The sequence below is a fragment of the Mus musculus genome, chromosome Y (genome assembly GCF_000001635.26).
Source record: "Mus musculus strain C57BL/6J chromosome Y, GRCm38.p6 C57BL/6J".
Lineage (NCBI taxonomy): Eukaryota > Metazoa > Chordata > Mammalia > Rodentia > Muridae > Mus > Mus musculus.
The window spans coordinates 4342217-4362764 of record NC_000087.7 but is presented as its reverse complement, the minus strand read 5'-3'; the positions used below and the strand labels follow the sequence as shown (position 1 = coordinate 4362764).

General features: G+C 38.2%; 1 long non-coding RNA gene across 1 annotated transcript in view; it reads right to left on the bottom strand.

Annotated features, from left to right (window-relative positions):
• Gm21064 (predicted gene, 21064) overlaps positions 1 to 20548 on the bottom strand; it is a 40598-nt gene that overhangs the window by 18960 nt on the left and 1090 nt on the right. The window contains exons 2-7 of the long non-coding RNA NR_164186.1: positions 20113 to 20244; positions 8954 to 9020; positions 8380 to 8414; positions 779 to 845; positions 575 to 651; positions 105 to 139 (exon numbers count right to left, since the gene is read on the bottom strand). This is a non-coding gene — a long non-coding RNA (predicted gene, 21064). The remainder of the gene's footprint in view (positions 1 to 104; positions 140 to 574; positions 652 to 778; positions 846 to 8379; positions 8415 to 8953; positions 9021 to 20112; positions 20245 to 20548) is intronic.

Sequence of the window (20548 nt, the reverse complement as noted above, 5' to 3'; positions counted from 1 at the left end):
TCTGTGAAGCCTACAATTATCCCCCTATGCTATAGGTTCTATAGAGATCTGTTTCCCTCTTTTGGCCTCTTCAAGAAACAGGGAAATATTTATAAAATACATACCTCCAGATGTAGCCAACATACTGTCAATTTCATCTCTGTGAAGACAGAACAATAAAAAATTAAAGCAAGAAATATAGTAGACTGGTAGGCCATTTTTTTACCACTCACAAAACTTTACACAGAACCTCCTTTTAATTTTTTATAATAAATATATAATGTTTGGTTTGGAACAAATGTTATATGCATATAAAATATATGGTGGACTACCAACTTGAACTTGGATTATTTACCTGTAACAATTCATACATTTACACCCCACAAGGAGTTTATTCATAACTCTCCCACACTTGCCGAGACCCTTTTTTTTCCCAGATAGTCCCCTACTTATTTTTATGATGTTTCTCCTTTTCTTTGAGTGTGTCAAATATCACATGCAGGTGGTCCTATTGTATGAGTTCCTATGTGTTTGTGATCACAAAGTCTAAAGGATCCCAAGCTGGGCTTGAACTTAACATATAGCAGCATCTGACCTTGAAATGCTGATATTCCTGAATCTACTTTTCCAGTGAAGGTAACACAAACACAACTTTTGAAGTACTCTATTGAACTGGCAAAAAATAAATAAATAAATAAATAAATAAATAAATAAATAAATAAATAAAAAGAAAGAAAAAGAAAGAAAAAGAAAGAAAAAGAAAGAAAAAGAAAAAAAGAAAAAGAATTGATAATATTACCCCATGTCTTCATCTCCTTTTACTTGAGGCGATATATTCTCATCTTTACCAATTGCTGGGTTCTTTACTGTATTGAAAATAGAAAATGTAATCATTTGAAAGTATGCAATATTAGTAATAGTTAATAAATGTATTAGTCAGGGTTCTCTAGAGTCACAGAACTTATGGATAGTCTCTATATAGTAAAGGAATTTATTGATGACTTACAGTCGGCAACCGAATTCCCAACAATTGTTCAGTCGCAGCTGTGAATGGAAGTCCAAGGATCTAGCAGTTACTCAGTCTCATGCAGCAAGCAGGCAAAGGAGCAAGAGCTAGAGCAAGAGCAAGAGCTAGACTCCCTTCTTCCAATGTCCTTATATTGTCTCCAGCAGAAGGTGTAGCCCAGATTAAAGGTGTGTTCTACCACACCTTTAATCCCAGATGAAAGGCGTAGCCCAAATTAAAGGTGTGTTCCTTAAACTCGGAGATTCAATCTTCTGGAATCCATAGCCCTTATGGCTCAAGATCTCCAAACCAAGATCCAGATAAGGATCTCCAAGCCTCCATATAAGGGTCACTGGTGAGCCTTCCAATTCTGGACTGTAGTTCATTCCAAATATAGTCAAGTTGACAACCAGAAATAGCCACTAAAATAAAGTACTATCAATTTGAATTTCTCTGGAAAAACTGCCCATTTTGAGTTTTTGAAACAGATTTTAAAAATTAAGTAATTACATCCAGGAAATCTAGGACACAAGGAGAAGAAAAAAACATAAGGATATCAGGTATAGATGAGAAGTAAGATTTCCAAATTATAGGGCCAGTGAATATCTTCAACAAAACTGTAAAGAAACCTTCCCTAACCAAATGAAAGAGATGTCTATGATCATACAAGAAGCATGCAGAACTCCAAATAGTTTGGACCAGAAAAACAACAACAGCAACAAAAATCCCTGCCATCATATATTAATCAAAGCACCAAATGCACAAAACAAAGAAAGAATATTAAAAGCAGTAAGGTAAAATGGTCAAGTAACTTATATAGGAATTCCTACCAGAATTACACCTAACTTCTCCCCAGAGACTATGAAAGCCAAAAGATCCAGGGTAGATATAATACAAACACTAAGAGAGCAGAAATGCCAGCCAAACCTATAATAAGCAGCAAAACTATTTTACCATAGATTGAGAAAACAAGTTATTCCATGAAAAAACAATATTTACACAATATCTTTGAACAAATCAAACCCTTCAAGGGATAATAAAGGGAAAACTCCAATATAGGAGGGAAATCACATGCTAGCAAAATCAAGATATTAATCTTGAAGTAAACCTAAAAGAAGATAGCTACACGAACAAAATTCCAACAAAAATAACAGGAAGCAACAAAGACTTTATCTTAGTATCTCTTAACATCACCATATTCTATTCACCAATTAAAAAGAAATAGACTAACAGACTGGATGTGTAAGCAAGACCCAGCATACCAGAAACAAACCTCAGGGACGAAGACAGACATTACCTCACAGTAAAAGGCTAGAAAACAATTTTCTAAGCAAATGTTCCAAAGAAACAAGTTGTAGTAGCCATTCTAATATCAAATAAATTCGACTTTCAACCCAATGTTATCAAAAAAGACAAGGAGTGACACTTCATATTCATCAAAGTTAAAATTTACCAAGATGAATTTTCAATTCTAAACATTTATACTCCAAATGCAATGGCATCCATATTCATATAAGAAACTTTAGTACAGCTCAAAATGCACATTGCACCACACACAATAATAGCAGAAGACTTCAACAACCCTCCCTCATCTATGGAAAGATCTTGGAAAGAAAAATTAAAAAGAGACACAGTTAAACTAACTGAAGTTATGAAACAAATAGATTAGTTGGTATCTATAGAACATTTTATTCTAGAACAAAAGATTGTCAATTCTGCTCAGCACCTCATGATGCCTTCTCCAAAATTAACAATATAATCAGTCACAAAACATGCCTCAACAGATATAAAAATATCCAAATAGTCTCATACATCCTATCTAATCACCAAGGACTAAGGCTGATCTGAAATAATAATATAAATAATTGAAAACCCATGTCCACGTAGAAGGTGAACAAAAATCCAGTCAGTGATAATTCAGTCAGGGAAGAAATATAAAAAAAAAAAATAAATATAAGACTTTTTAGAGTTTAAACAAAATGAAGTTACTACATACCAAAAGTTGTGGAAAACAACTAAAACAGTGTTAAAGGGAATCTCATAACTCCGAATGCCTCTAAATAGAACTGGAGAGAAGATACAGTAGTAGGTTGACAGCACACCTAAAAGCCCTTGAATAACAGGAAGGAAATTCACCCAAGAGGAGTTGATGGCAGGAAATAATCAAACTCAGGGCTGAAATCAAACAAGTGGAAACAAAGGAACTATAACATAAAATCAAACAAACTTGGAGCTGGATCTTTGAGAAAATCAACAAGATAGATAAAACATTAGCCAGACTAATTACAGGGCACAGAGAAAATATCAACATTAACAAAACCAGTAATGAAAAGGGAGACATAACAACAGATTAACTAAGTAGTTAATCAAAAAAAATCATCAGATCCTACTATACAAGCCTGTAACTCAGCAAAAGTGAAAAATCTGGATGAATTGGATAATTATGTAGACAGATGTCTGGTACTAAATTTCAATCAGGTTGAGATAAACCCTGTAAACACTCTCATAACCCCCAAAGAAATAGAAGCAGTCATTAAGAGCTTCCCCCTGCCAAAAAAAAAAAAAAAAAAAACCCAGGATCTGATGGGTTTAGTACAGAATTCTATCAAACTTTCAATGAAACACCAGTACCAACAATCTTCAATCTATTATACAAAATCAAAAGAAAATGAACACTACTTAATTTGTTCTATGAAGCCAAAATTACTCTTATACTCAAACCATACAAAAACCCAGTGAAGAAAGGATACTTCAGACCAATTTAACGTATGAATATTGATGCAAAAATACTCAATAACATTCTGTTAAACACATAAAAATGGTCATGATTCATGATCAAGCGGCTTCCTCCCAGGGATACAGGAATGGTTCAATATATGGGAATCCATTAATGTAATCCAATATGTAAAGAATCTCAAGGAAAAAAAACACAGTATTATCTCATTAGATGCTGAGGAATCATTTAAAAAAAATCAACATGCCTTTATGATGAAAGACTTGGATAGATTCAGAAAGCAAGGCCCATAACTAAACATAGTAGCAAACCAGGATCCAACATCAAAATAAATGGAGAAAAACTTGATGCAATCCCACTAATATATGACAAGGATTCCCACTCTCTCCCTACCTATTCACTATAGTACTAGAAGTTCTAGCCAGATTAAATAGAGAACAAAAAGAGGTCAAAAAGATAAAAATTGGAAAAGAACAAATCAAAATATCACTATTAGCAGGTAATAAGATAGTATATTTAGTGACCCCAAACAAGCCACATAAGAACCCTTAAGCCTGAGAAACAACTTTAGCAAAGTGACTGGATATACAATTAACTCAAATAGATCAGTAGCTTTCCTCTATGCAAAGGATAAACAGGCTGAAAAAGAAGTTATGGAAGCAACACGGTTCACAATAGTCACACATTTTAATATTTTGGTGTGACACGAAAAAAGCAAGTCAAAGTTCTGCAGGACAAGAACTTCAAGTCTCTACAGAAAGAAATTGAAATTCTCAGAAGATGGAAAGATCTCCCATGGCCATAGATTGGTGACCCAATTAATTTAGTAAAAATGGCTTTCTTGCCAAAAGTAAGCTCCGATTCCATGCCCTCTCCATCAATATTCAAACTCAATTCTTTATAAAGATAGAAAGAGCAATATGTAAAATCATTTGGAATAACGAAAATCCAGGATATTGAAAAACTATTCACAACAATAAAAGAACTTCAGGGGGAATCATCCCTGACCTCAAGCTGTATTATAGAGAAATAGTGATAAAAATGTATAGTGACCATAAAGAAACAATGACTTCAGGAAGTTCACACGCAAGTGGATAGGTCTAAAGTATATCATCCTGTATGAGGTAACACAATACCAAAGGAACAAATCTGGTATGCACTCACTGATAAGTGGATGTTATCCTAAAAGTTCAGAATACCCAAAATGTAATTCACAGACCACAATAATGCTCAAGAAGGAAGAAAAAAGTGTGCATGTTTCCGTCCTTCTCAGAATGGGGAACAAAATACTACTGGGAGGAAATATGGAGACAAAGTGCAGGGCAGAGACTGAAGGAATGACCATTCAGAATCAGCCCAACCTGTGGATCCAACCCGTATATAAACACCAGACCCTGTCACTATTGTGGATACCAACAAATGATTGCTGAAAGGAGCCTAATATGGCTGTGTCCTTAGGGGCTCTGCCAGAGGTTGGCAAAAACAGAGGCTCATGCTCACAGCCAACAATCAGAGTGATTATGGGGTCCACAGTGGAGGAGTTAGAGGAAGGACTGAAGGAGCTGAAGGGGTTTGTAACCTTACAGGAAGAACAGTAATATGAACCAAGCAGACCCCCCCCCAGAGCACTCAGGGACTAAGCCAGCAAACAAAGAGGGGGACCCATGGCTCCAGCTACATATATAGCAGAGGATGGCCTTGTCAGACATCAGTGAGAGGAGAGGTCCTTGGTCATGTGAAGGTTGGTGCCCCAGTTTAGGCAAACACCAGAGAAGGGACATGGGAGTTGGTGGGTGGGGGAACGTGCTCATAGAAGCACAGGAGGGTCGAATGGTAAAGGGAGTTTCTGGGGTGAAACCAGGAAATGACTAATATTTGAAATGTAAATAAACACACACGCACACAAACACACACACACACATACACACACACACACACACACACACACACACACACACACACCCCTAATATGATGGTTTTAACTGTGACTACAAGTGGGTTTATATGCAATCACAGGATGATCTAAATTTTGGTCCCATTCTTGCTAGGTTTTTGATAAATTAGAGTAAATGTGTCTGCATCTCAATCTCCAAATGAAATCATGGTTGCTTTTATCACAACCAAGCTCCTCAATTTTATTCATCATAATACAAATCTAAAGCAGATCTAAAATATAAAGTTCTTTGTGGCTGAACAAATATTTTACTGCTACAGCAAGAAGCTCTGGTTTCAATCTTCAGCAAGGAAAAAAGGAAGAAAAAACAAACAAACAAACAAACTTTAAATATAAAAAATAAAGAACACATGTTTCCTCAGGCCGAGGTACATTTGTAAGGCTGGGGACTTCAGTTTCAAGGCCAGTCAAAGCTGCAGTTGAGGTTTCAGACAATCCTGAGATATAGAGTTAGAGCTTACTTTCCTAAACCAAAACAACATATGAAAAACGACAACCTGGCCTGAATTATTTCTGAAGTCCCAGCACTTCTGAGGCTGAGAGGAGCCTCTGTATTTTGAGGCAGTCGGAGCCTATACATAGAAATTTCGGGAGTCTGGCATTTTCACAACAGGTAGAGGTAAATGAAGACTGGTTTTCAGTTTGTTTTTAATGAATTCCTGGCGGGCAGCAGTAGCAAAAAGAAGGTTTTAGGCTGTTGGCTCCACTAACTGACTTCCAATTTACTCACTCCTCACATCCCCAAGCCCCAAGAAGACTTCCAGGTTCTCCAATTCCCTGGCCTTCATGCTTTCTGCTAGGAGATAATTCTGTTCAAACTCCTGCCCTTAGCGAAGTTCTCTGTTTTTCTCAGCAGAGACCTAAGTGGGAAAACTTGATTGTGAGCCTGGAAGCAGTACCTTCCTGAGTCCAGTGAGGGTCACCTCCTCTCCTTACTCCCAAAGTAACACCTCCACCCCTCCACCTTCATCCCCACACAGACCCCCAGCTCAAACAGGATTAACCATCTTTCAACAGACAATTGACTACCTCTACTGAGACTTCTCCCTATCATGCTTCCTCAAGAACCTTGCTTCCACAAGAACTCAGCTTCATGACTACCACAAAGCATACTGGGTAACAGGGTTTGGATAGCGGGAAAACAATCTCAGCCAAGGCTGTTGCTGATTGGCAGTGTTTGCACATGTGTACTAAGGGTGAGAAAGGCTCAATCAGTCGTTTGTCATTGAAGAGCAAAAAGGAGGTAGTATTTTATCTGCCACTACTACCCAGAGGTTTTCCATTTTCCAAGTTTACAATACTAACCTGAAAGCTAAAATAAAACGGACCCCAAACAAGACTCTCCTACTTTGTTTCAGATGAAGGGGCTGTTGTTTGTAAATTTCAATTGTTTTATTTATTTAAGTAATTTGTTTTTGCATGTTTGTATTAATAAACATGCATGTGTGGTGCACATAGAAACTAGAAGAGACTTCCAAAACCCATGGATATAGAATTAAAAATGGTTTTGAGCCATTATGTGGGTCCTAGGAACTAAAACTTGGTTCTGTCCAAGAACAACAAGTGCTCTTAATTTCTAAGCCATCTTTCCATCCCTGTCCTTTGTGTCTTTTAAGGTGTGCTGATCATTTCTCTTGAAAGATGTTTATTTTTACTATACAGTGAAGATTACAAAATTAGAACACTTTCTTAATATTGACAATTTCCTCAAAGAGAAAAAACAAAAATACACAAAAAAAAATCATTTTAATGGATTGTGTAAATCACATAAAGTGTTTTGGCAAAAAACTGATGCATATACATTTCAGTATAATTATGCATAAGAAGGCGACAAATAGACATTTGCTGCATTCTCAATCATATTCCAACTTCCTTATTTTTTTTTTCAAGGCAGGGTTGTAGTCCTGGAACTCACCCTGGTTACCAACTGCTGGGATTAAGGCATGAGCCACCTCTGAATGCCCAAACTTAAAACTTGAGACAGGTTCTCGCTGATTCTGCAGCTCACCAATGCCACTAGCCTGGCTAGCCAGCAAGCTGTCTCCACCTACTTTTCACTGGGTTGCAGCCTGCATTTTTAAAGCCGATTTAAGACCCCCTCCTTAATTTATATATTTTCAAGGAAAGCACATTACCAAAACAGCCATCTCTCTAGCCCCTCTGAGAGGTTTGTTCTCTTGTGGTAGCCACTGTATTTTTTTTTCTTCTCTAATCATGCCTAAGTTTAGGCTCCTAAAATGCTTATTGCTGGTTTTGCTTGTTTCCTTACAAGAGCAAACTGGGTTTCTTGCTCACTTTACAATTTGCAGTTAATTTGGCAAACTGGACAACCTAACATTTCATTTGCAAGGCTTATAACTTTGTTTTGTTTGTTTGGTAGGATTTTTGTTAATTTGGTGCATTTGTTGGTTTGTTTGGGGTTTTTGTTGTTATTGTTTTGTTTTGTTTCTTTGTTTGTTTTTGTTTGTTTATTTTTGCCACTGAAGATGAAACTCATCACTTTTAAATGGTGATTTACCACTGAGCTACAACTTCAGCTAATCTTTCATTCTGAATGTTGGCTGAGAAGTTATCTCGTATGTGTTTTAAAGGAAACTACAATTACTGTGAACCCTAAAATTATCCCCTTTTGCTATACAGTCTAGAAATCTGATGCCCTCTTCTGACCTCTTTAAAAAACAGGCAAATATCTCCAAAAACACATACCTCCAGATTTATCCAACATACTGTCTACTTCATCTCTGTGAAGAAAGGAAAATAAAAAATTAATGCAAGAAATATAGTGGACTGGTAGAGCATTTTTCTTTTCCACACAAAACTTTAAAAAGAACCTTCTTTTAATTATTTATAATAAATATGTAATGTTTGGTTAGGATCAAATGTCATATACATATAAAATACATGGTGGAGTATCAAAGTGATTTTTGTATCATTTACTTTTAACAATTCATAAATTTACTCCCACAGCAGTTTATTCATTACTCTCCCACTCTTGCTGAGACACTTCTTCTTCCAAGATGGTCCCCCTCTTATTTTTATGATTTTTCTCCTTTTCTTGTGTATATATCTTGGAAGATCTCAGGCAGGTGGTCATATTGTACTAGTTGCTATGTGTTTGTTATCACAAGGTCTGAAGGACCTCAAGCTGGGCTTGAACTCAACATATAGCAGTGTCTGATTTTGCATTGCTATCTTCCTTAATCTACTTCTCCAGTGAAGGGGATACAAACACTACTTATGAAGTAATCTATTGAATTGGCAAAAATATTGAAAATGTTACCCCATATATTCATCTGCTTCTGCTTGAGGCGATATATTCTCATTTTTATCAAATCCTGGGCTCTTTACTGTATTGACAATAGAAAACAGAAACATTTGAAAGGATTCTATACAAGTAATAGTTAATAAAGTACTATCGATTTGAATTTCTCTGGAACAACTGCCCATGTGAATTTTTGGAAGAGATTTTAGAGAGGAAATATTTACACCGAGAAAATCCAGGACACAAGGAGATGACAAAACTTAAGGATAATAGGTATCAATGACAAGTAAGTTTTTCAAATTTAGGGACAGTGAATATATTCAACAAAATTATAGAAGAAAACTTCCCTTACCTAAAGAAAGAGTTGACTATAAATATACAAGAAGCCTACAAAACTCCAAATAGTTTGGACCACAAGAGAAATTTCTGCCATCATATAGAAATCAAAACTCCAAATGCAAAAAAAAAAAAAAAAAAGAAAAGAAAAAAAGAAAAAGAAAAGGAAAAGAAGAATATTAAAAGCACTAAGGGAAAATGGACAAGTGACTTATAAAGGAAATCCTATCAAAACTATACCTAACTTATCCCCAGAGATTATGGAAGCCATTATATCCAGGGCAGATGTCATACAGACCCTAAGGGAGCAGAAATGCCAGACAAGGCTACTAGAAGCAGCAAAAATTTTTACCATAGATTGAGAAAACAAGGTATTCTTTGAAAAAAAACAATATCTATACAATATGCTCGAACAAATCCAGCCCATCAAGGGGGTAATAATGGGAAAACTCCAATATAAGGAGGGTAATTACACTCTAAAAAAAACAAGAAATTGATCTTGAATCAAACCTAAATGAAGAAAGCTACATGAATCACATTCCAACTCTAACAACAAAAATAACAGGAAGGAACAACCACTTTTCCTTAATATCTCATAATATCAGCGGACACAATTCACCAATAAAAAGACATAGAATAACATACAGGATGTGTAAGCAAGACCAAGCATACCAGAAACAAATCTCAGGAACAAATACAGATATTACCAGAGTAAAAGGCTGGAAAAAAATTATCCAAGCAAATGTTCCAAAGAAACAAGTTGGAGTAGCCATTCTAATATCAAGTGTGACTTTCAACCCAAAATTATCAAAAAAAGAAGAGGGACACTTCATATTCATCAATGTTAAAATTTACCAGGATGAATTCCCAATTCTGAACATTTATACGCCAAATGCAATGTCATCCACATTCATAAAAGAAACTTTATAAAGCTCAAAAGCACACATTGCACCCTAGACAATAATAGCTGAACACCCCTCCCTCATCAATGGCAAGTCCCTGGAAACAAAAATTAAAAAGAGACACAGTTAAACTAACGGCAGTTATGAAACAAATATATTAGTTGATATCTATAAATATTTTACCCAAATACAAAAGGATATCCCTTCTTCTCAGCCCCTCATGATGCGTTCTCCAAAATTGACTATATAATCAGTCACAAAACTTGTCTCAACAGATATAAAAATATCGAAATAATCCTATGCATCCTATGTGATCACTAAGGACTAAAGCTGATCTGAAATAGAAATATAAGTAATTAAAAACACACATAAACATAGAAGGTGAACAACAATATAGTTAGTGATAACTCAGACAAGGAAGAAATAGAGATAAATTTAAGACTTTTTAGAGTTTAATGAAAATGAAGCTACAACAAACCAAAAGTTATGGGACACAATGGAAGCAGTTCTAAGAGGGAAACTCATACCTCTGAATGCCTCCGAATCGAAATTAGAAAGAGAATACTGGAGTAGGTTGACAGCACACTTAAAAGCTCTAGAACAAAAGGGAGCAAATTCACTCAAGAGGTGTTGAAGGCAGGAAAAAATCAATCTCAGGGTTGAAATTAACCAAGTGCAAACAAAGGAATTACACAACAAAATCAAACAAACGAGGAGCTGGTTCTTTGAGAAAATCAACAAGAATGATAAACCATTAGACAGACTAACTACAGGGCACAGGGACAATATCCAAATTAACAAAACCAGAATTGAAAAGGGAGACATAACAACAGAAACTTAGGAAAGTCAAAAAATCATCAGATCCTACTAAACAAGCCTATACTCAACAAAAATGGAAAATAAGGAAAAAAAATGGACACATCTAGACAGATATCAGGTACCAAATTTAAATCAGGATCAGAGAAATTCTGTAATTATTTCCATAACTCCTAAAGAAATAGAAGCAATCATTAATAATCTCCCAACCAAAAAAAGCCCAGTATCTGATGAACCATCAGAGTTCAATAAGATCTTCATGTGATAGACCCTGACTTAGAGTGTTTCTCACTAGAAGGTAAAGGCCATGGACATTCCCCAAGCTTGTTTTCCCTGATCTCTAAAAATACAGCCAGAAAGAAGTTCTTTGTTCTCTAAAGTGAGCAAACAGACTTTTCATTTCTTATCCTTACAGCCAGAGATATGGTAATTGTAATTTTACCAAGGACATCCAGGTAGAAAATAACACTCCTCTCAACTCTTCCCATATCTTCCCAAATCTACTCCCAACTCTCCTAAACCCTCCCAACTCTTCCCAACTTCTCCCAGCTCTCCTCCCAACTCATCTCATTTCCTCAGCTAGCTGTTAAAAGCCCCCCACTGTCACCATTCAGGGTCGAAATCCCCTACCCTGCACAGTTTTAAAAATGTCCTCAGTTCGCTGATAATAAATCCTCTTGCAGTTTGCATCAAGTGTGGTTTTCTCTGGAGTCATTGGTGTCCTGGCCAGTTCATCCAGGGACTTGAGTGGAGGCCAAACTTCGGGGTTCTTACAGATGGGCGCTCATCTGCCTGGATTTGTGGCCTACCCCATTTCTCAGAGACCCCACTTGCAGGTAGGATCCTGTCTTTGTGTATGTTTTTGCCTGCCGGCTGTGTTTGAATTCAGAATTCATGGTTTGCAATCTTCCTATTCTGTATGGAGGGGAGGGTTACTGACAGGCATGTCAGGAGTAACCACATGCTATACTGGGGGACATCCCAGGAGGTCTGAGGGAGCTCCAGGGATGCCTGGAGATCTCCCATCAGGGTGCCAAATAAGAGTGTGCTCACTTGGCCATCTGTTAATGTTACTGGTTACCAAGTGAGAGTGGTTTACTATTTCTGTTACTGGGTGCCAAGCGAGAGTGTGCTAACTCGGCCGTGTGTTTCCGTTACTGTATATATTGTTTGTCTCCCTGTTTGTGACTCTGCAGATGGGACAGACTATTAGCACTCTCCTTGGATTGACTCTCGAGCATCAAACTGAAATTATGACTAGGACTCACAATCTCTTTGTAGATGTCAGAAGAGATTTTGGAGAACTTTCTGCTCTACGAAATGGCCAGCTGTTGATGTTAGTTGGCAATCAGAGAGCACCTGGTTGAAACCTTGAGTTAAGAAGAACAAGCTGGGCTCCCTAGTCCTAGCTTTCTGCCACTCAGTGAAAAAAAATACGAAGATGTAAATGGCAGGGGGACGGGAGGAATGCAACCCACGGCTCCTCTTGAGATATTTCCAGAGATGTAATAACCTCAAGAATGGCGTTATACCCCACCCTAATATCCCCAACCGGTCCCCTCCCAGATATCTCAACAGGGTACTGCTGGAAACATGGGGGAGGGACCAGCTGCTGGAACCCAAGACAAATGAGCTCAGAGCCTAGAGGGACCAGACCTAACAATCGCGTTGGCTTTAAGTACTTATGGCCCTACTCCAGCAGACCATGGAACTGCAGCTCCTTCAGCACTGGCCTTTATCCTCCTCTGATCTCTATAATTGGAAGGCAAAACATGCCCCCTTCTCTGAAAATCCCTCTAGCCTTACTAATCTAATGGAATCTCTCATGTTCTGTCACCAGCCCACTTGGGATGACTGTTAATAGCTATTGCAGTTTAATTTTACCACAGAGGAGAAGGAAATAATTCTGCTTGAGGCAAGAAAGATGTGCTGGGAGCCAATGGATGGCTGACACAACTTCCAAATGAAATAGATGCAGGCTTCCCTCTGACAGGTCCTGACTGTGACCCTAACAGGCCTGAAGGTAGAAAGCAGTTGACATGTTTACACAGGGGTAGGGTAGCAGGAAAGGGAGGAGCTAACAGGTGCCCAAGCAATTTGCTCAAGGTAAGAGGGATCCTAAAGAGGAAAAGGAGCCCCCAGCAGTGATTTTAGAGTGCCTCATAGAATCATACAAGCATTTCGCTCCCTTTGACTCTATGTCAGAGAGCCAGCAGGCAGTAGTGGACATGCCTTTCATTCGGGCAGTCTGCTTCTGACATTAGGTGAAGGTTTCAGCATCTAGAGAGTCTGCAAACATTATCTTTTCAAGATCTGGTTAAGGAGGCAGAGAAAGTGTACCACAAGAAAGAGAGTAAAAAAGAAAAAGGAGAAAGAGAAGAGAGAGTGGCTGAGGCAAGAGAAAGTAGACCAGATGGAAGGCAGGATAGAAATTTAATTAGGATTTTGGATACATTTGAAGTTGATAAGGAAGTTCATAGAAAAGATGGAGGGAATAGGCAGACAAGGTAACTGGGCAACACAGGGCCAAAAAGACCTCAGAACTCCATAGGACTTTCACACCACCTCTAGATAAGGACCAATGTGGGTACTGTAAAGAAAAGGGACACTGGGCAAGAGACTGCCCCAAGAAAGAGACAGATACCAGGCCACCTAAGTCCTTATCCCAGAGGATGATGATTAGCGGATATGGGGAACAGACACCCTACGTGAGACTAGGGTAACCCTAACTGTGGAAGAGACCCCCATGGCTTCCCTTCATGATATCAGAGCAGAGTTTTCAGTCCTGACAGAGCCACTGGAGAAATTGAGGAACCAGAAATCCTTAGTATTTGGGCTACTGGTCAGAAAGCATACTCTTGGACCACTGATAAGAAAGTTAATCTATGAATAAGACAAGTAACTCATTCCTCCCTCATCATTCCTCAAGCCCCACCCCATTGTTGTGGAGAGACATACTAGCAAATTTAAAATCCCAAATAAGCTGCTCTTTGGAAGGAACTTCAATCCCTTGGCAAGCCTCTGTCTCTATAAATTTAACTTTAAAATTAGAAGAAGAATATAATTACATGAGCCTCAAGCCCCATCAGAAAAGTATTAGAATGGACCTAGTTAGAGAGATATCCAACAGCCTGGGCAGAGACTGTGGGTATAATTGAGGCAAAAATGGTGCCCCCCATCATTGTGACATTGAAAACTGGTGTGATTCCTTTCGGGGTACAACAATACACCATGAGCAAAGAGGCCCGAGAGGGCATCAGACCTCACCTTCAAAGGCTCTTAGAACTAGGCCTGTTTGGTCTAGTTCTTTGAATACTTTGTTGCTACCAGTTAAAAAGCAAGGCTTTGCCACCTGGCACTCCCTAATAATCCCCCCTTACTAAAGAAACTGGGACTTTCTCATGGACCCCATATATGGGGAGGCCTTTAAAAAGATTAAAAAATCGTGCTTAGTGCCTCAGCCCTAGTCCTGACAGATGTGACCTAGTCATTCACTCTCTATTTAGATAAAAGAGCAGAAATAGTGAGATAGGTCCTGACCTAAGCTCTGGGGACATAGAAAAGACTTGTGGCCTACTTGAAAAAAAAATAGACCCAGTGGCCAGTGAATGGCCGTCTTGCTTAAAAGCTATCACTGCTGTGCCAGTACTTCTCAAAGATGCTGACAAACTGACTCTAGGTCAAGGAAGTATAGTAGTATCCCCCCTCTGGCCCATGCCTTAGAAAGCATTGTTAGACAGCTGCCAGATTGCTGGATGACTAATGCTCACAGGACCCATTATCAGAGCCTCTTACTGACTGAGATAGTGTAGAGAGAATGTAGTTTGCACCCCTGCTATCCTGAATCCTTCCACCTTGCTGCCTGGAGCTAACAACTCCCTACCAGTGAAGGTGTATAGACATCCTGGCAGAAGAAACCAAAACTAAAAAAGAAGTCACTGACCAGCCATGGCCAGGCTGCCCCAATTGGTACACAGATGGTATCAGCTTTTTGATAGAAGGTAAAAGAAAAGTGGTGCCAGCAGTGGTCAATGGGAAAGAAACCATCCATGCTAGCAGCTTTTCTGAAGGAATGACTGTCCAAGCCTTGCAGCTGCCCAAAGAAAAGAACATCAATATCTAAACAGACAGCAGGTATGCCTTTGCCACCGCTCACATGCATGGTACTATCTTTAGAAAAAAGAGTGCTACTCACATCTACTGGGAAAGATATTAAAAATAAAAAAGAAACCTTGAGACTGTTAGAAGCCATACACTTTGCAAAAACACTTGACATAATACATTGCCATAGTCACCACAAAGTCCATGAGGCCATAGTGAAGAGAAATCTGATGCCTGGCCTGGCTGCTCTAAGAGAAAAAAAATAAAGAGCGTGAAGACCATTATAAACTCAAAGATGCAGGCTTTGACTATACTCCAGAAGATCAGGAATTAACAGGCAAAATACCTGATATATGTGTGTATACTACCCAGGGAGTCGCTAAGACCCAAGATGGTTGCTCTGTCCTGCCCACAAGAGAAAGGTAATCTACACCACCAATCTACACCACCTCATGCACTGGAAATTGAGAAGGTCAAAGAAAATGTTAAGAGCTCAAATTGTCAAGATTGCCAGATGTTGCCCAGGAGATTGTTAATGAATGCCAAGCATGTGCCCTCACCATTGCTGGGCACCACAAGAACACCCCCCAGTAGGTGGATAAGAGTTGACTGGCCATGAGCATACTGAAAAGTAAATTTTACTGAAGTTAAACCAGCAAAGTACAGTAATAAATATCTATTTGATTTTTGTAAACACCTTTTCAGGCTTGGTCGAAGCCTTCCCCACTAAGAACAAGAACACCCATGCCATGGCAAAGAAGATATTAGAGGAAAAATTCCCAAGATTTGGTATCCCTAAGGTACTTTCATCAGACAATGGCCCCTCCTTCGTTGCCCAGATAAGCCAAGGGTTAGCAAGACAATGGGGGATCCATTGGAAGATACATTGTTCTTATAGATGCCAGATTTCAGGACAGGTAGAGTGGATGAATAGAGCATTAAAAGAAACCTTGACTATTATTATTAGAGACCTGCATAAAAGATTCTGCAGCTCTTATTCCCTTCATCTTGTTCTGAGTATGGAACACCACAGGGAGATTTAAACTTACACCATTCGAACTCCTCAACTGGGGACGCCCCCCCCCTTTAACAGAAGTAGGTGGAATGTTTGACCCTGATGTTTCTTTTTCAGAACCCCCACTAGCTCACATGAAGGTCCTACAACTGGTCTTAAAAGATGCCTTGGAAATGCTGAAACACAATACAAAACAAAAACAAAAACATAAAAACAAAAAACATACGAACCAGGAACCATCTTGGTGCCACATAAATTTAAAACAGGAGATCCTGTCTTGGTCCGGTGCCACCATTCTGGAAAACTTGAACTCAGATCAAAAGGACTCTCCCTGGTGATTCTCACAAGCCCTGCTGCCACACCTCCAGCATGTGCCCGGTTCTTGCATCCAGCCTGCCATGGCCCACTGGCCTGGCACTGCTCACACACAGTGGGCACTGCACAGGAACCTCCCTCCCTCCCTCCTCTCACTGGCAAGAGGCTCTTTTGTCTCATTCAAGGGGCTTCTGAGGTTCTCAATCTTATAAATCCTAAAGCTGTGACCTCATGTTGGCTTTGTTTGGCAGCTGGGCCAGAGGCTTAATTTTCTAACTTATAAGATTAGAACTATGTACTAGAAGGAGTGGGAAATGTGAGACCCCCAACTCAGAGCTTTTCTCCCTGGAAGGTAAAGCCCCTGGACATTCTCCAAGCTTGTTTTCCCTGATCTCTAAAAATACAGCCAGAAGAAAGATCTAAGTTCTCTACAGCCACCAAAAAGCCTTTTGGTTTCTGAGCCTTACAGCTAGAGATTCGAAAATTGGAGTTTTGGCAAGGACATCCAGGCAGAGAAGAACACTCCTCCCAACTCTTCCCAACTCCTCCAAACTCTCCTCCCAACTCATCCCAATTCCTCAGCTAGCTACTAAAAGCCCTCTTTTGTCACATCTCAGAGTCATAGGCCCCTGCCCTGCACCGTGGAAGGAGTTTGTCCTTAGCTAGCTGATAATAAAATCTCTTGCAGTTGGCATCAGGTGTGGATTTCTCTCAAGTCATTGGGGTGCTGGCCCGCTCATCCCGGGACTTTAGTGAACTTGAAAGGAGGTTCATCTTCGGGGTCTTACACATGGAGACCTAATACCAAAACTCTTCAAACTATTATGCAAAATCAAAAGAGAAGGAACACTATTGAATTTGTTCTATGAAGCCAGATTACAACTATATTCAAACCACACAAAAACTCAATGAAGAAAGGAAATTTCAGACAATTTCCCTTATGAATATCGAAGCAAAAATACTCAATAAAATCACTGCAAACCAAATAAAAGAATACATCAAAACGATCATCCATCATGGTCAAGTAGGCTTCATCCCTGTGATGCAGGGATGGTTTAATATATGGAATCTGTTAACTTAATCCACTATAGAAACAAACTCAAAGACGAAAACAACATGACTACCTCATTAGATGCTGAGAAAGCATTTGACAAAATACAACACCCATTCATAATAAAAGTCCAGTAAAGGTCAGGAATTCAAGGCCCATACCTAAACATAAAAAAAAAAAACAATAGACAGCAAACCAATAGGAAACATGAAACTAAATGAAACAATCCCATTAAAGTCAGGGACTAGACAAGGCTGCCCACTTTCTTTGTATCTATTCAATATAGTAGTTGAAGTCCTAACCAGAGCAATTAGACAACAAAAGGAAAACAAATGAATGCAAATTGGAAAGGAAGAAGTCCAAATATCACTATTTCCAGAATATATGATAGCATGTATCAGTGACCCAAAAATGTACCAGAGAAATCATAAACCTTATATATGACTTCAGTGCAGTAGGTGAATATAAAATTAACTCAAACATATCAGTGGCCTTGCTCTACACAAAGGAAAAAGAGGATGAGAAAGAAATTAGGGAAAAATCACCCTTCACAATACTCACAAATAATATAAAATAACTTGGTGTGACTCTAACTTAGAAAGTGAAAGATATATATGATAAAAACTTTAAGTCTCTGAAGAAAGAAATTAAACAAGATCTCAGAACATGGAAAGATCTCCCATCCTCATGGATTGGAAGGATTAATATAGTAAAAATGGCTGTTCTGCCAAAAGTAGTTTAAAGATTCAATGCAATCCCCATCAAAATTCCAACTCAATTCTTTACTGAGTTAGAAAGGGCAATTTACAAATTCACCTGGAATAAAAAAAAAAAAAAAACCTAGTATAGGAAAAACTATTCCCAACAATAAAAGAACCTCTTGTGGAATCACCATGCCTGACCTCAAGCTGCACTACAAAGCAATTGTGATAAAAACTACATGGTACAGGTATAGTGGTAGACAGATAGATAAATGAAATAGAACTGAAGTCAGAGAAATAAACCCACACACCTATAGTCACTTGATCTTTGACAAAGTAGCTAAAACCATCTAGTGGAAAGGAGACAGCATTTTCAACAAATGGTGCTAGCTCAATTGGCAGTTAGCATGTAGTAGAATGTAAATTGATCTATTCTCATCCCCTGGACAATGCTCAAGTCTATGGCGATCAAGGAATTGCACATAAAACCAGAGACACTGAAACTTATAGAGGAGAAAGGGGGGAATAGCCTGGAATACATGGGCAAAGGGGGAATATTCTTGAAAAAAAAATACCAGCAATGTCTTGTGCTATAAGATTTAAAATGGACAAATGGGACCTCATAAAATTGATAAGATTATACTCAGAAGTTTAAACTTGTAATAAGGAAACATGCTTGACTATGTCCATAGCAGCCTTATGTATAATAACAAGAAGCTGAAATGAACAAAGATGACTCTCTTTTGAGGAATGTATATAGAAAATATGGTACATTTACTTAATGAATTACTACACAGCTATTAAAAACAATGAATTCATGAAATTTTTATACAAATGGATGGATCTGGATGATATCTTCCTAAGTGAGATAACCCAATCACAAAAAACACACATAATATTCTCTCATTGATGAGTGGATATTATCCCTGAAGCTCAGAATAACCAAGGTAAAATGTGCAAAACCCATGAAACTGAAGAAGAAAGACCAAAGTGTGGATATGTCGTTCCTTCTTAGAATGGGGAACAAAATAATCATGGAAGGAGTTACAGAGACAAATATTGGAGCTGAGAATAAAAGAATACAGAGACTGCCTCACTTGGGGATCCATCCCATAAACAACCACCAAATCCAGACACTATTGAAGATGCCAACAAGAGCTTGGGTGCAGGAGACTGATATAGTTGTCTCCTGAGAGGATCTGCTAATGCCTGACAAATAAAAAGTGGATGTTCACAGACATCCTTTGGACTTAGCACAGGGTCCCCAATTATGGAGCTAGAGAAAGTACCCAAGGAGCTTAAGGAGTTTTCAGGCCCCTAGAAGAAAAAACAACATGAACTAACAAGTACCCCACAATTCCCTGAGACTAAACCACCAATCAATGAAAACAAATAATGGAACATATGACTCCAGCTTCATATGTAGCAGAGGATGGACTAGTCAGGCATCAATGGGAGGAGAGACACTTGTTCCTGTAAAGATCCTATGCCCCAGTATGGGGGAATACCTGGGTTAGGAATTGGTAGATGGTGTGTTGGGGAGATGGGGGAGAGGGGAGAGGACAGGAGATTTTTGGAGTGGAAACTAGAAACGGGGATAATATTTGAAATGTAAATAAGGAAAATATACAATAGAAAAAGAAAGAAAATAATTTATTTGCAGGTTGTATGAAATAAATTCATGTTTGGCAAACATATTATACGAACAATGTTCAGGTCTTTTCTTGAGGCGAAATAAAGAAAGTTATTCTTTCTCAACATATGGTGATATAGTCCCAAGAGTAGGTATATGTGCTGCTAAACCTTTTATATAGGAATAGATAGATATAGGTAAAATTAGAAATGAAGTATATGTAAACTTAACAAGACTTCTTTCATTTCAGGTGAATAGGTAAATTCTAATGAACTGCAGGACACAATTAATACTGGAAATGCTATACCTTCCGCAAGAGCCTCCTCTGAAACTTTTATGTCATCGTCCTCATCATCAAAGTCCAAGAGTAATAAGTAACCTTCCTTTGATATCACCATCAATTTCTTAAGTGCCATTTTTCTCTTAAGAACTCAGTAGTCTTCTTAGTTAAAAAAACAATAAAAATAAAAAGGAAAAAAGAACTTAGTTACCTGATTAAAAAGTATCATTTAAATAATTAAAAATAACAAAAAATCAAATAATTATTTTAGCTCAATGAAAGATCATTTCTTTTGTTGCTTAACATGTATATTTTAATCCATTGCCTTTATCAGAGAGTCCTGTATACATATTAATATGGTGATGAATATATATATACACTTACCCGTACCATTTCCTCCATGTATCCCATTTATCATGTCCCTCTCCCTCACAACTTGTTTTAAAAACTTCTTTAACTCACT